Here is a 16,122-nt window from a genome sequence, read left to right as displayed (position 1 = left end):
TTTAATTTGTTTTGTCTTCGCTGTTGGCACGTGCTCCTCCTTTTTAAAGCGAAGTAAGTAAGTAAAAAAACAATACTTTTTTTTTTAATGTTAATATTATAATGTTTGAAATATTTAAACAAATTTCTATAGCTAAACTAAAAATTAAATGTTACTTATATAAGTAATGTATGTATAAACATAAACATAACATTATAAGTAAATTCAAATTTCTTCATTTTACTTTGATCATATAATTTAATTTATGTATCAATGTTATTTGTTTTATTTCGAAATACAATAGTGCTCCTAAGATGTTAGGGCATACACATGTCGTTCCGCTACAAAGCTAGCGGATAGACGCAAAAAAAATTAAATGAACAGCCAAAATTTGTCTGTGCGAGCGCAGAGTGTCGCAGATTATAAGACAAAGAAAGAGGGAAATCTACAATTATCTGCCTCTCCTTCTTGCCCGACCTTTTTATCGTCGGCAGTCTTCTACGGTGTGCCGATTCTTCTGCTGACTTTTGACATGTCAATACGTTCGAGATGGCAAGCTTGCTCAAGCACGTTAACGAACTAAAAGTCAAACGATTAGGCAGCCGATTACCAACTAAATACATACATATATCCATGCACATTGTGTAAAGCAATTCTTTGTACAAAATAAAATCAAAAACTTCATTTGATTGCACACCCTAAAATAGATCAAAAATAACTACTAAATGACACTCCATATAGACTTTTGTACGGGAAATCCGCTTCTTCACTCGTGACAGCTAATATGAAATTTTTTGAAAGAGAGTCCTGATTTCATGCATGTATTCACTACACAGGAAATTACTTGTGAAATTCATATTATGTGTCACCTATGAAAGTAGAGAGTATTTCCTTCATTGTGTCACCTGTGATATCGGTGAACTCATGTATGACATTTTTGAAAATCATTAATACTAAAAGATTTTTAAAAAATTTTTATAAATTAAAGTACATACCTATTTTTTATTTTTTTATTCAATTCGGCTAACGATAACAGAATTTTTTAGGTTATTTTGTTAAACCCAAAAACACTTAAAATTGATGTACTTCAATGCAAAACATGTTAAGCATGTCTTTATTATGGTCGATAAATATGTTTTTATCAACGAACTAATAGGTTTCGGTACGCACAGTTTAAATTGTCTGCTTCCTTTTCAATAGCTCTCCCCGGTCTCGACGATCACCAAGCAGTTGGGAGGACGTTGACGCTGTGGCGTCATTAAGGTACTTATCCTTCCATCGAGCACGGAATTGGTGATGGACGGTCTTTAAGTGTTGCCACCGGTTTATAATGGAATTGGATTTTCCCTTTACTTCGGGTTCCAGTTTGGACAGAAGAGGTCCGCCGACAAGAAAATGACCTGGTGTCAACGCTAGTAGGATCCTCTGACATGGGAGATTGTGCAACGAACGTTGTCCAATAACACGCTGGTTTGGCTAGCCATGCTAGCACAATCGAGGAGGAACAATGTAGTTTTGAGGTCAGCCTCGGCATATTAGGAAGGACGGCCTCGGCCATCTCCGACAACGGTAGAGCTTTACACAGCTCCAGCCTAGGAAGTGACACCGTTTTGACAGGCGCCACACGCGTCTTGGCCGTGAGCAAGTGCACCATGGTCGTATGGCCCATCTCTACGCGCACACAGATCGCAGCTCCGTATGTTATTTTCGAGGCGTCACAGAATCCGTGATGCTCTACGGGGAAGAAAGTTGTTCCACCTCTGGCACAGCTTAGTTGGCGCTTTATCGTGACAATCTAGATCCTGAAGCCAAATCTCTAGCATAAAGATTTTGGAACACACATCAAAGCGAGCCAGCCTGCTGTGTCAAACAGCTTGGCGATTTGGGAAAGGACCTGGCGTTTCGTGGGGAAGATTTCCGTTGCTAAATCTGGTGGGACGAAGAAAAACTCATCTAACATCGCTTTCCAACGTATGCCGAGAGTTTTGGCTGTGCTTTCAGTGTCGATCTCGAGGAAGTCTGTGGTCAGAATACAATCGCTTTGGATATGAGCTAAGATTTTATTTTCTCAATGAAAAGCTACGGAATATAGAGCACTTTTTAGCTCGCGAACAATGGGCTTAGCGCAATTGACTCCAAAAGTTACCGTCTATAATTCAAAATCACGAATGTGCCCCTCGCTGTTGCGGAATACGATGCGTTGGAACGGGGTATGCTTCGGATCTACCCATATCTGTCGATACATTCTCTCGATATCGGCACTGTAGACGTATCGAAAATATCGCCACTTCAGGATCTGGATGGTAAGATGAGAATGTAAGACTGGGCCAACATGAAGGATATCATTTAAACTGACCCCATTCTGTGAAGGGCTAGAGGCATTGAATACCGCAGCTTGACGGTCGTGTTTTCTGGCTTGAGCACGGCATGATGCGGAAGGTAGTAGCTGGGGAATCATGGGTTGAAGGGACTGAGATCTAGATACTCTTGAATCACGGAGTCATATTTGGTTTTCAGCCGGCTGTCCCTTTTTAGGTTCTTAGGAACTCGGTTCGAAAACCGAGTACCCGCTAGCGGTGGCAACGGGTGTATTTGGTCTTGATCTGGGACTCGGAGAAGGATTCGAAGCCGATGGGGAGGAGTTGCCTCTGTGTAGCAGGGTGTGATGGCGGCTCGGATTACTTGGTGAGGCAACTTAATTAATTTGAACGGCCGCTCAGAAATAAAAGTTGCTTCCGATCCTGAATCTATCAGGGCCCGAACTTTAAAATTCTACACCAGGTGACAGATGTCTATTTAGCGGTGCCTAGCAAGACGGATCTATACCCCGTCGCAAAGTAATTTTGGACTGTGGAGTCCGTGGACCCGGTAGCGGTGGCAACGGGTGTATTTGGTCTTGATCTGGGTCTCGGAGAAGGATTTCAAGCCGATGGGGAGTAGTTGCCTCTGTGTAGCATGGTGTGATGGCGGCTCGGATTACTTGGTGAGGCAACTTAATTAATTTGAACAGCCGCTCAGAAATAAGAGTTGCTTCCGATCCTAAATCTATCAAGGCACGAGCTTTAAAATTCGACACCAGGTTACAGATGTCAATTATGGCGGTGCCCAGCAAGACGGATCTATACCCCGTCGCAAAGTAATTTTGGACTGTGGAGTCCGTGGACCCGGTAGCGGTGGCAACGGGTGTATTTGGTCTTGATCTGGGTTTCGGAGAAGGACTTGAAGCCGACGGGAAGGAGTTGCCTCTATGTAGTAGGGTGTGATGGCGGCCGTGGCACGTAAAGCAACTATGAGTGATTTAGCAATCACGCAGCTGATGCCCTCGTGCGAACCAAATCAGACACAGCTGCTTTCTCCTTATATATGCCGAACGCTCGTCGATCGTCATCTTGAGAAATCGTGCACATGTGCGGTTTTCCTTCTTACAAAGGTCACATCCGTTGGGCTTGAGTGCTACCCTCGTCTCGTAAGAATTTATACTTCGAGACGCTGCACTGGAGGCGAATGCTTTCGGTTGAGACTGACCCAGATTCCTGATTAACGGACTGCATATTGAAAGGAATTTTCAATTGGCCATTTATTAACCGCTTGTTTTCGAAACGCTCAGTTAGGTTAGCCCAGGCTGAGCGAAAGCCATCGTTGGTAAGGGGGAGCTCGAAACTATGTTGTGTGCATCGCCACTTGTTTTTGCATTCAGGTGAAACAGTTTTTCGACCGGCGTCAGCCTTGGATTATTTATATCCCTAAAGGTTGACCAACGCAGATAATCTCCGGTGAAAACCTCGCTATCGCACTGAGGCAGCCAACAGCCAGAGGAAATGTAGGTCTGGGTAGTAACTTGGGGAGCTTGGGCTATCATATCCGCGATCTAAGCACCAGATCTTTTGTAATTTGTTTTGAGCAATTTGGTAAGAACCTTTTTTTTTGTGGCGACGAAGACTTAGCGTTTAGTTCGGGTGTAGGCGGATCTACGGATATGCCTGGGACTACTGCAGGTGAAACGGACAACTTTTTGTTATCACTTCCAACGGACATGCCATAAAGTGGACCTTTTTTGGGTCAGATATTCTGCTTTTATTTATGTCGAAAATAGGAATCTTGGCCCATTTCTGGAACGGTGGAACGAGGTGTCGGCAAGAAAAAAAGTAGTGGATTGGTACAAATAGAAATTAGAGCACGGACCGATCTGGTTACTTGTATTTAATTTTATTACGGATTAGGATCGGTGATAAAGGATTTTGTATATCACCCGCGGAAAAAACTACGGTACTTATCCTTTTTGGTATATGTATATTGTAGTGTGGTATAATTGGCACCGAGTTTGGTATTTTTGACTGCTGGAATTATTTTTTCTTTTGAAATAATTTGATGAGGAAAAATACGAAGTATGTATTATTAATGTTATAGACCCCGATGGATTAATAGTATTTTTTTGCCTTAACTTAAACTTCTGATTAAAGAAAAAATACTAAAAAATACCAAGGTTAGGTTAGGTCTAGGTTATTTTGTGAAACCCAAGAAACACTATTAATTTGACGTATGTTGGGGACTAGCCCCAAAGAATTTGTAAACACGTCATAAATAAGTATAATTTCGAATCTCGCGCTATAATAGCTTTTAAGCTACAAATGTTATTGTAATCAGCTGCTTTAAGGCGCTGCCAACTTAGATAAATTGTACTTGCAAAAGCACACACACACACACTTGAAGTTAGAGAGTGAAAAAAGCCGGCAGGAAACTTGGTGCACGAATTATAAATTAATAAATCACACCCAATTCTATAAAACCGATCATAAAAGTGCTTTTGATCATAAAGTTCTTGGCACCCAAACGTTGGGCTGTGATTACCCTTCAGTTCTGCAGTAGGGACGCGGTGACACGGCTCAAGGCAAAAAGCTTTTTGTTATTTTTTTGTGTGCCTTAAAAGCTGTGCCGCTGTTGACGTCAGCAGGGAAGTCGGCGCAGCGTAGAAGACTGCCTACGAAAACAATCGTGATATTCGGAGCTTCCCTCTCCGTCTTTGTCTTATAATCTGCCTGCTCTCGGCGCTCTCAGAGACAAATTTCGGCCGGTCCGTTATTTCTTTTGCGTCTCTCCGTTATGTTCGGCTAGCAACTAATGTTTCGGCGGAAAAATTTTCGTGGCGCAGCGACATGTGAATGCCCTAATGTTTTAGGAGCATTATTGTATATCGAAAAAAACAACTAATATTGTTTTATAAAAGTAAATTTTTTGATTATAGTAAAATTAAGTAAATTGAATTTACTTTTAATGTTATGCTTACGTATTATACATTAATATTACAATGTAACTTTTTAGTTAAGTTATAGAAATTAAGTCTGTTAAAATTGATTTAAATTAAAATCATTTTAATATTACCATTTTTAGAAAATTCGTATTGTATATTTTACTTAAGAAGAAAAAATTATACAGTCGGATATTGTTGCTCGCGCCAACGGCGAAGAGAAAACAAAAGAAATCAAGTAAAGGTGGTGTGAGGAAGACTTTGTTCATTCTGTTTGAGTTATTGAAAGGGAAGCAAGCCATTTAAATTGTGCACAGCAGATTTACTTTTTTCGTTTTTTAAAGTGAAAATAATAAAGTCAGGTAAATGTTACATTAAGTTTAAGATGTTGTGCATTGATCTTAGTTTAAAGTATTAAGGTATTCAATGGGTTCCGTTAGCCTAAAGTGGATGATGAAAAGTTTTGCGCCAATAAAAATCCTGCTAAGGGTGAAACATAGCTCTAAAAGGTAAATATGCAAATAAACAAATAAAACGCATTTTTTAAACTATGCCCATACATTTTTTCAGGAGCGTTGGCCAAGGATTCGGAGGACCCAGACAAAGGTTTAAGGAAGGCGATGGCCAGTGTAAATCAAATTAACGTAACATAAGACTAGGCTTACTAACAATAATTGTCCTTAAACAGAAAACCTAAATAACACTATTTAGTTAAAATAAATATAAATGTAAATAAAAATGTATGTGTTTTAAATTCTATATTTTCATAAGTAAAAAATCATGGGAAAAATTCTGATTTTCACAAGTGATTTCACTTGGGACGTGTCACTTGCAAGTGATTTCATAAGTGAAAACTCATGGAAAAGTTCTGATTTTCTCAAGTGATTTCACTTGGGAAGTGTCACCGGCACGTGACAGGCCATACGAAAAATGAGTATAAGGAACAAGTGAAATCCCGTGGGACTTCGAAAAATTTTCATTTGAATTTTTCTATATGGAGTGTCACTTGTTCCTCACTTGTGCAAGATTGTGATGTGTGTATGTGTATGTGTATGTGGATGTGTATGTGGATGTGTATGATACACCCATACTACCCAGCCAACAAACCACACTGCTACGCTTGCAAAGCCTGGCCAAGCTTGGCGGACAGAAGGGGGGGATACTCACTCTCCCGCACCCACACAGCAACGCTCCACTCCAGAGCGCCACATATATTTGGTGCCGCTCACAGCTTCCACAAGACGCACACGCGCGGTTTTCCCGGCACAAGCAATCAACATCGATCAGCTGATCGCAGTGCTGGACAGCGCCGCTTCTAACAGCGAGCTTAACAGCAAGCTTTCCCCGCCGAGCTCTACAGCGGCTAAGCGGGAGCTTCTACGAAGTCGGTTGCCCGGGAAATCAAAACTAAAATAAAACACGCAAATCCTGAATCCTTAAATGTAACCTAACCAACTCCGCCACTACATACAGGGGTAGATGAGCAAAAAGCCAAGTTACCGGCCAATTTCCAACCCCACCGCGATAGCGGCGCCAGCTCAAACGGGGCTCTGGGGACCGAGCCGGAGCGGTATAGCTCCCATCAGGCAGTAACCGGGGGAAATCCCGGCTCACCGAGGGACCTCCGACTAGTGCAGGCGATGAATAAGGAGAAATCGTCCGGACATGACGAGACCCAGGCTCTTGCAGTTGCCAGGGCAGAAGAAGAGCTGCTAAAGAAGTTTCAGATGATGAAACAGAAGGTGCAGCGGTCGCCAACGGGGATGGAGCCGGCTCCCGATGCCCACTCAGTGTCAGCGCCTCCCAAAGTGACTGGGCCAATGTTCAACTTCGGCAGTAACGAGGATGAGCAAACCACCCCGAAGAGAAGTCGGGAACCAACCAGCCCTGAAGAGGCGATCGATGGAGCCAACAAGAAGCAGCGGGTGCAGAAAAGCGCCGCAGCTCTCACCGATGAGCTGGGCAAGATGCTCGACGAAATGATCGCGAAGTTCACGGACACAAAGAGCAACAACAAGAAGGTTGTCCGCCATGTCACACAGGCCACGATCGACTCATTGCATGCAATGAAGAAGCTGCAAAGCGAGATCAGTGCGACGCTGGATGAATCCCGAGCCAGGGGCCCGACCGCCAGCGCAACCCAGCGTCCAGCCATGCCCAGCGTCAGAGGCAGTAGCCAAAAACACGCAGCAATCCTGCTTCAGATGTGGCAAGGATGGCCACAAGTATAAAACTTGTACCCAGGGCAAACCAAAATGCATCATCTGCACAAGAAGCGGCAAATCTGGAGGAGAGGGCGAACACTCGACCCTCAGCAGTGCGTGCCCTGAGTACCGGAGAGCCATGCACGATAAACAGAATGGTTAAGGTCCTACAGCTAAACCTTAATCATTGCAGAGCGGCGCATGGTCCACAACATGGGGCAGCACTAGTACGACGCAGAGGGGAACCATCCTCCTTGAGGCAGTGGCTTCGCTAAACGTATGCCTACTCAACGAAGGTAATAGACCGACCTTCAGCAAGTCAGGTCGGGAGTCAACTATCGACCTGACCTTGGCTAGCCCTGAACTGGCACGCAACTGCGTGTGAAGGGTGTCAGATATATACACCCACAGCGACCACGCTCTGTTCATCACCCAGACAAGCCCCAGACTGCCCGCTCCAAGCATCCGCCAAACAACCTACAAAGCGCATACCCTTAACACAGTGTCCCTCCTAGCACACATGGAAGGCGTCTGCGTTACAGGAGACGCTAACACATGCGCGAGGAACATAGCCGATAGAGTGAAGAAGGCGTGCGATGCAGCTATGGAGAAGGCCACGAAAGGTGGTAACGGGCGAAGACCAGTACCATGGTGGAACGAGGAGATAGGCTGCGCGAGGAGTGACTGCCTAGCGGCTCGGCGCAGGTGTCAGAGAAGCAGAGGACGCGGAAACCAGGAGCTAAGGGGAACAACCTACAGAGCCAAGAGAAAGGTCATGAAGAACGCAATCAAAGCTAGCAAGGCCAGATGCTTCCAGGAGCTGTGCGAAGCGGCGGATGCAGAACCATTCGGGTCAGCATACAGGATGGTCATGGGTAAGCTCAACAGACAGCCGACCCCTACCGGCCACCTACAGCTTGGCCAAATAGTGTCCACCCTGTTCCCCACCCAGCCGCCCCTTACCTGGCAAGCTACCGGAGAAGGCGATACTGTTCTCACCAGCGAAGCCGAAGTCCTGGCTGCGCTAAGGAAAACCAAAATCGAAAAAGCCCCTGGCCCCGACTGCATTCCCAATGCTGCACTGCACACATTGGTGGAAAACTACAACTAAAGAAGCACCATTGACGCGATCCAAACGGTCACCCAAACTGGTTGCTAACGCAATCGAAGGTGAAAGGTGGCTAGGTGGCTCAAAAGAGTACTGCCTCGTCTGCACCCTGGACGTCAAGAATGCCTTCAACTCTGCCAACTGGAACCTTGTCCTGCAGGCACTCCATCGCATGAGAATCTCGAATTACCTTATCGACCTCGTAGCGGACTACTTCAAGGACAGAGTGCTAACATATTCCTCTGATGTCGGAGAGCACGAGTACCTGGTGACAGGAGGAGTACCTCAAGGCTCAGTCCTGGGCCCGATACTGTGGAACGTCATGTACGACGGGATCCTAAGGCTGGTACTACCCGCAGGATGCACTGTGGTGGGATTTGCGGACGACATAGCGCTGGTAACGGTAGCGAAAACCCTCGAAGAGATCACGGATAGGTGCAGCCTCGCGATAGACACCCTCATGTGCTGGCTCGCAGACAACGGGTTAGCAGTCGCCGAGCACAAAACGGAGGCAGAGCTCATAAGCAGCAGGAAGACTGTGGAGAAGGCCACAATACGAGTCGGATCAACTCCAATAGTAACAAGCGCCTCAATCAAGTATCTTGGAGTACTGATCGACCACAGGCTATCGTTTAAGACGCACCTATCGTATGCAGCAGCCAAAGCATCCAGATCGACTGCAGCCATCTCAAGGATGATGGCCAATACTAGAGGACCGAAGCAGCACAGCAGAAGGATAATAGCCACAGTGATGACATCTACCATACTGTACGCCGCGCCCATATGGACCGAAGCCATGCAGACCGCATCATACAGCCGCCAGTGCAAAGCTGTTTACAGACGCTGCGCACTGCGCATCACAAGCAGCTTCTGCACGGTATCCGAAGCATCGAAGACGCGGAGTACGCGCTATTCATCTGCCCCCTATACGTTAGGTACCGAGCCGAAGCTGAAACGACAACCGTTTGTAACCTGACAGCGGACAACGTGATCAGCTGCATGCTGGAAAGTCAAAGCAAGTGGGACGCGATAGCCAACATGGCCGCTGGCATCCTGAAGGAGCTAAGGCGTCGAGAACGGAGTCGACGCATCGAGTCATTTCCGTTACTGTATACGGACCAGTATATTTAAATTCTAATTTATGACCAGTTTCATTCGTTAATAAAGCCTGGTCTCCTATTTTCAAATCAAAATCTATGCTATTTTTATCGTATCTATTTTTTTTGTTTTATTTTGTTATTATCTAGCATAGGTCTAGCTCTTTTATGTGCTAGTTGTAGTCTAAACTTAGATTCTTTAGCACAATCATCTGAGTTATATATATATATATGGACAATAGATGCCATAGATGGTGTAATTTTTTATGAAACTCCCATGAAATACGCATCAGCTACATAATTGTCTTTTCCCTCTAGATATTTAACTGTGAAATCATACTCTCCCAATTCCAGCCTCATACGTGTCAGTTTAGAACTCGGATTGATCATTAAAATTAGATATATTAATGGTCTATGATCTGTTTTGATTGTAACGTTTTTTCCATAAATATATGGTCAGTAATGTAATATTCCCCAGGGAATTGGAGCTAATTCCTGCTCAGTTGTACACTTTTTACTTTCTCCCTTAGTGGAAGCTCTTGATGCATATGCAATGCGAAGTTGGAGTCCGTTATCGTTTTGAGTTAAAACCGCTTGACACGCTTGCTTACTTGCATCAGTTATTATATAAAATTCTTTGCTGAAATCGGGATATTGTAGCAAAGTAGGTTCTACGAGTGTTGTTTTTAAATATTGGAATGCCTTTTGGCATTTATCTGTCCATTCAAAAGAAACATTCTTTTTACATAATCTTGCTATATGCCGTGAATACTCGGCGAAATTTTTTATGAAATGCCTATAATAAATGCAAAATGCTACTAAACGTCTAGCGCTGTTCGCATTTTGCGGCGCAGGGTAATTCATAATGACGTCCTATTTTTTGTCGTCCGGAAGTATTCCTTTATTTGTGCATTTATGACCGAGAAAAGTCACCTCATGCATAAAAAATGATAGTTTTTCTGGATGTAAGTTTATATTGTATTTCCTACATTTCTCAAAAACGTCTGTTAAGTTTTTAATCCGAAAGGTAGTCGAGTGAAGCGAACGATCGATGAAAATTACGTTATATCTCTTAAAATTTTTTTAAGTTAAATTTGATGAAATCCTGACATTAAGTCAAGACATGAAAAATATTTTGCTCGTCCTAGTTGATCCAAAATATCATTAATTCTTGAGAGTGAAAATTTATCGGACAGTAATTATACCCGTTACTCGTAGAGTAAAAGGGTATACTAGATTCGTCGGAAAGTATGTAACAGGCAGAAGGAAGCGTTTCCGACCCCACAAAGTATATATATTCTTGATCAGGATCACTAGCCGAGTCGATCTAGCTATGTCCGTCTGTCCGTCTGTCCGTCTGTCTGTCCGTCCGGATGAACGCTGAGATCTCGGAAACTATGGGAGCTAGGCTATTGAGATTTGGCGTGCAGATTCCTGAGCTTCTTACGCAGCGCAAGTTTGTTTCGGCACAGTGCCACGCCCACTCTAACGCCCACAAACCGCCCAAAACTGTGGCTCCTACAGTTTTGATGCTAGAATAAAAATTTTAACTGAAATGTATTGTTCTCATCAATACCTATCGATTGACCCAAAAAAAAGTTTGCCACGCCCACTTTAACGCCCACAAACCGCGAAAACCTGTGACGCCCACAATTTTTATGCTAGATAAAAAATTTTAACTGAAATGTATTGGTCTCGTCGATACCTATCGATTGATCCAAAAAAAATTTGCCACGCCCACTCTAACGCCCATAACGCTTAACTCTGTATACCGCCGGTAGGTGGCGCATTTTAATCTCGCTTTGCTACTTGCATATCTCCATATAGCTGAGTAACGGGTATCTGATAGTCGAGGTACTCGACTATAGCGTTCTTCCTTGTTTTTTATTAATTTTACGATAGTCAATCACTAATCGCCAATTCTTTTGTTCTGAACCTGGAGATGGTTTTTTAGGGACAAGTAATAATGGGCTATTATATTCAGATACAGATGGTTCAACAATCCCGTCGGTGATCAATTTTTCGACTTGTTTCTGGATTTCGTTCACCTGACTATGTGGGCTTTTGTAATTTTTTTGTTTTGTTCATAATCTTTTAATCTCAGTTTTTGTTTGTTAAAATTATTTGTGCATAAAGATTTTTCTTTATTTCTATATTAGTTTTGACTACTTCGTAGTTCGAAAATGATTCATGTGCTATTACTTGTACTGACTACTTGATCTTTATTTGTTGTATTAGGTAGTCTTATAAAAGCGTTTTTAGATGTTGATATGGTACTTGCTATGTAAATACCATGATTAATTTTTATACCCGTTACTCGTAGAGTAAAAGGGTATACTAGATTCGTCGGAAAGTATGTAACAGGCAGAAGGAAGCGTTTCCGACCCCATAAAGATATATATTCTTGATCAGGATCACTAGCCGAGTCGATCTAGCCATGTCCGTCTGTCCGTATTAACGCTGGGATCTCGGAAACTATAAGAGCTACAATACTGGGAATAGGCAAGCAGATTCCTGAGATTCCTGCGCAGCGCAAGTTTGTTTCAGCAATGTGCCACGCCCACTCTAACGCCCACAAACCGCCCAAAACTGTGGCTCCTACAGTTTTGATGCTAGAATAATAATTTTAGCTGAAATGTTATGCGTTTCCGACACCATTAAGTATGTATATTCTTGATCAGGATCACCAGCCGAGTCGATCTAGCCATGTCCGTCTGTCCTTATGAACACTGATGTCTCGGAAACTATACAAGCTAAAGTTTGTTTGTTGTTTGCGCAGCGAAAGTTTGTTTTAGAAGAGTGCCACGCCCGCTCTAACGCCCACAAGCCATCCAAAATGGTGGCCCCTACAGTTTTGATGCTAGATTAAAAATTTTAACTGAAATGAATTGTTCTCGTCAATATCTATCGATTGACCCAAAAACCGCCCACAAACCTCAAAAAAATCGTAAATATGAACGTGGATATCTCGGAACCTATTAAAGATAGAGAATTGGGATCTCAGATTTAGAATCCGTAGCCGTGCACGCAGCGCAAGTTTGTTACGCGAATATGCCACGCCCACTCTAACGCCCACAAACCGCCCCAACCTGTGGCACCCACAATTTTCATGCTAAATAAAAAATTTTAGCTGAAATGTATTGGTCTCGTCAATACCTATCGATTGATCAAAAAAAAATCTGTCAACCACCGGTAGGTGGCTCATTTTGATCCCGCTTTGCTGCTTGCATAACTCCATTTCCCTTTGGTCCCTTTAGCTAAGTAACGGGTAACTGATAGTCGAGGTACTCGACTATAGCGTTCTTTCTTGATTGATTTGGAATCAAAAATAATAACTTGGGATCTCGCTGGCAGATGTATTGAGTTGTTGCCAGAACTGTATGTTATTGGAACATAAATTGGAAATTTTAAGTTATTAGGTCTAATTTTAAGCCAATCTTCAGATGGCTTGAAGTTTAATTGACAGTTGTATTTTATAATTAAATCGATTACTAATATGCCATCACAAGGAATAGCGAATTGTAAATCCACGATATGAAAATCGTGTTGGATTGTGTACTTAGTGGTCTGTATCTCAATAGAAGTTAACTCCTTGGATTTGGTTACCTCTTTTTATCTTTTATGTCATGAAAGACATCAGAATTTTTTTTAACTATTAAAATGTCTGCACCTGTGTCTTCTAAAAAGACAAGTTCTTTTTCTGTAGCCACATGACTGAATGATACAAATATGTTCTGACTGCATTTTCTGCTGTTGAGTATCTAAAGGGTTTTGTGAGTTTCCCGATGTATTATTGGTTTCCCGGACATTACTTGGGTTATTATTGTTGTGGCCTCGACTCCAGTTGCCACGGCCTCTTGAGTTTCCTCTATATGGGCCTCGTCCATTATTGTATTGGGTACCATTGTTGTTGTAATTATTATTACGACTTCGGACTTACCTCTTTAATTTCCACGTCTGCGGTTTCCGCCTCGCTGTGGATAATTTTTGTAATATAGGACAGTGTTAGGCTGTCCGGTTGCTTCTGTGCAACTATTTACAAATTTTGATACAGCATCATTCATAGTATTGAAGGTACCAGCTTGCATGCTAAGTTTTACCTTATCGGTTGTAAAATTTTTAGTCATTTCTTTGACTGCATGCTGAGTGGAATAACTTCTGTCATCTGCTCATCCTCTAGTGTGTACTGATTAGCAGTTTTATTGCGTTGCTGTAGGTTTATCAGTTTTGCTGACAATACTTCTACAGTTTCGCCTTAAACGTTGCTTTTTAATATGAAAATGACTTCAGTTACTGTTGTTTCATTTGCGATTAGATTTTTGGCAACACCTTTTAGCTTTGTTTTTATTATAGAAACTGCTAATTGTTCGTGCTCGCGTTTTATTGATTCTATTACTTGTAATGCACCAATAAAACTTGTTAAGTTTTCAGATTTACCATTGAAAACTGGTATAAGGTTGGACGGTGACATTGCTGCTAAATTTATTCTCTATTGTGCTTGAACTAGCATTAGAACCTGCAAAATTATCCAGATCTGACAGTAAAACATCTGGAAAAGTAAGATTATTTAAGTCTTGCTCTTCTATTTTAGGGTTTGTCTCTGACTCTATTGGGTCAATGTCAGTTTGTTCTGTTGATTCCGGTTCATCAATAGTTTCATCTATTAGAGAAGTGTGAAGTATGGTCGGTAGTGATATCTCTAAATTGATGTTAAATTAGATCGTAGTCTGATCAAAAATTTTGATACTTGGGACCGATGATCTTGATTTAAATTATTTATCTGGCCATGTATTAGTATACGTGCTCCTTTAAAGCATTTTACTAGTATTTCTACATGTTTCTTATCCCTATCATATTATTCTCGAATTGCCTTTAGTGAAGCCATATTTTAGTTAATATATATATTTATTTGTATTTAATTATATTTATTTTATTTTTGATAAATTTATTTTGAATAATAAATTAATTTTTCATAAATAATTATGTTTTTATGTATATATATATATTTTTTTATTATTTCGTTTTGAATATCTTTTTATGACAATTGTTTGTGCGTTAGGTAAATTAGATCTTATCTAGATCATTAGCTTGAATAAAGGCCCTTTTTGTTATACACTTATCGTGTAAAATATACGCTTTATAAAGGATATGCGCACTCAAAATTATAACAACTATCAATAATAATATATTCGTCAAATGGGGGTCGATATTGGTCGATTCAATTTTATTAATAACCTTAGCAGTGGAGTCCACTGTTTTGGTATCGATTAAACCCATTCTGGTTCTATCATTTATATCAAAAATTTCTTCAAATTTGCTTATACTATTATAATTTGTTTATATACCTACAAAGAAAATTCATTTCTGTGAATTTAAAAATTTTAGGTTTTTCTCGTTTTACATTATTCTACCTATTTTTATACCCGTTACTCGTAGAGTAAAAGGGTATACTAGATTCGTCGGAAAGTATGTTACATGCAGAAGGAAGCGATTCCGACCCCATAAAGTATATATATTCTTGATCAGGATCACCAGCCGAGTCGATCTAGACATGTCCGTCTGTCCGTCTGTCCGCATGAACACTGAGATCTCGGAAACTATACAAGCTATAATACTAAGATTAGGCTTGCAGATTCCTGAGATTTCTGCGCAGCGCAAGTTTGTTTCAGAAGAGTGCCACGCCCATTCTAACGCCCACAAACCGTCCAATACGGTGGCTCCTACAGTTTTGATGCTAGAATAAAAATTTTAACTGAAATGAATTGTTCTCGTCAATATCTATCGATTGACCCAAAAACCGCCCACAAACCTCAAAAAAATCGTAAATATGAACGTGGATAGATATTCAATCTATCAAAGATAGAGAATTGGGATCTCAGACTTAGCATATGCCACGCCCACTCTAACGCCCACAAACCGCCCAAACCTGTGGCGCCCACAATTTTCATGCTAGATAAAAATTTTTAGCTGAATGTATTGGTCTCGTCAATACCTATCGATTGATCGAAAAAAAATCTGTCTACCACCGGTAGGTGGCTCATTTTGATCCCGCTTTGCTGCTTGCATAACTCCATTTCCCTTTGGTCCCTTTAGCTAAGTAACGGGTAACTGATAGTCGAAGTACTCGACTATAGCGTTCTTTCTTGATTGATTTGGAATCAAAAATAATAACTTGGGATCTTGCTGGCAGATGTATTGAGTTGTTGCCAGAACTGTATGTTATTGGAACATAAATTGGAAACTTTAAGTTATTAGGTCTAATTAAAAGCCACTCTTCAGATGGCTTGAAGTTTAATTGACAGTTGTATTTTATAATAAAATCGATTACTAATATGCCATCACAAGGAATAGCGAATTGTAAATCCACGATATGAAAATCGTGTTGGATTATGTACTTAGTGGTCTGTATCTCAATAGAAGTTAACTGCTTGGATTTGGACTTATTCCTTTTATGTCTATAATATAATTATCATTTATGTCATGAAAGAC

At 41.5% G+C, this 16,122-nt stretch overlaps 1 non-coding gene across 1 annotated transcript; it reads left to right on the top strand.

Moving 5' to 3' along the window:
- Positions 1 to 1,107: 1,107 nt before the first annotated feature.
- LOC108011185 (ribosomal protein L38) lies at positions 1,108 to 5,958 on the top strand. The gene is made up of 3 exons (XR_010655118.2): positions 1,108 to 5,586; positions 5,644 to 5,733; positions 5,795 to 5,958. It is a non-coding gene; the product is annotated as a ribosomal protein L38 (transcript).
- Positions 5,959 to 16,122: the final 10,164 nt, after the last annotated feature.

The sequence above is a fragment of the Drosophila suzukii genome, unplaced genomic scaffold (assembly GCF_043229965.1).
Source record: "Drosophila suzukii unplaced genomic scaffold, CBGP_Dsuzu_IsoJpt1.0 scf_4, whole genome shotgun sequence".
NCBI lineage: Eukaryota > Metazoa > Arthropoda > Insecta > Diptera > Drosophilidae > Drosophila > Drosophila suzukii.
This window is presented reverse-complemented; position numbering and strand designations above follow the sequence as displayed.